Consider the following 1,495-nt stretch of genomic DNA (forward strand, 5'->3'; position numbering starts at 1 on the left):
AGATTTTTATATGACATATTGGAAACCTGCAAAAACATTCTGGCAAGATTAATCTCACCAATCATAATAACATTCAAACAAATCTTTGCACGGAGCCTTGTACATGCGTACTTTGCAAGCTTCATTCGGAGCACCTTTTGCAAATAGAAAAAATAAATGCTGACTATTATTAACCCAGAACTGGTGCACCTTAATAGTCATAAGATTTAAATATGAACATATTGAAACACAGTCATGAATTAGGTTCCATATTTCTTCAAATAGTGGTATTTATAGGGAGTATCAGGTTTTTGTTTAAGATAAGGCCTTTAACCCATGACCCCTAAAAAGAAAAGAATAGATGTAACAGGCTATTTCAGTCCATGGTGAGGGGTTAATATACGGCTTCTATTATACATGTCTTGATGGAGGGAGCATCTGCGATCGCGAGCATCTGCGATGGCGCGTCCAAATTTTGGCTGTTTACTGTGACGTGCACGAAAGCAGGCCAGCTGTCACTCGCATTGTGCTGCTTCAGCACAGTGAGGAACATGATGAACATGTTGAGAAACTCAGGTTGTTGTCTTTACTTCAGCAAATGAAAAGCAAAGAGGAATTGTCTGTCTGTGGTTCTCAAACTTGGGTCCACGAGCTGTATCTTGCAAAATAGCTGGCAATAAATTATGGTGTTTAAGTATAAGAAGGGCCAGCATGTCAATAACATGCGAATAAAATGAAGATACTAAACTAATTTACTCTTCCCTATACTAACTTTGGGTCATTTAAAAACTGGTATTAGTGCAACCTATCCAAGAATAATGTAGGTAACGAAAACAAACAAAATAACTCAAACTTAAAAAATGAAAAATATTTTCATGAACCAGTTTGCTGAATGCTTCCCAATGATTTTTTGCTAAGACCCTCCCCCCCAAGACAATATTTTACGACCAAACTCTCTGCCATGACTATTAAATAGTATCATGTCTATAAAATTGTAGTAAGTACAGGAGCTAATACTGCCACTGCCACCTACTGTACTGGATGTGAAATGACACTTTATTCAAGTAAGGCAAAATAAATAAATAAAAAGTGCACTCCATTTGCCATATACTTTCTTTAACTTATATTTAAAAAACTAAAACTAATACAAATGTAACTAAAAATGAAGCATAAAAAAAAATCTAATGAAAACGAACACATTTGCTCTAAAAACTAATTAAAACTAACTTAACTTATTCACTGTCATTGACGGCTATAGACGTCAATAATTCATTTGAACTATTTCTATTAGTTTAACATTTTTTCCACTTTTGTTAAGAGTATGAAAACCGAGAAAAAAAATTATTGTACATTTAGAACAGATATACAATTTGTGATTAATCGTGAGTTAACTAGTGATGTCATGCAATAAAATCGAGGGGGGGGGGGGGTGGAATATCGCCTGACGCCCCTAATTTTAAATAATCTTTTCTTCCCTTTTTTCTTTAAAAAAAATATATATATATATATATATATA

This window comes from Leptonotus elevatus, chromosome 5 (assembly GCF_054856555.1).
Source record: "Leptonotus elevatus isolate MCC_2025b chromosome 5, RoL_Lele_1.0, whole genome shotgun sequence".
Taxonomy (NCBI): domain Eukaryota; kingdom Metazoa; phylum Chordata; class Actinopteri; order Syngnathiformes; family Syngnathidae; genus Leptonotus; species Leptonotus elevatus.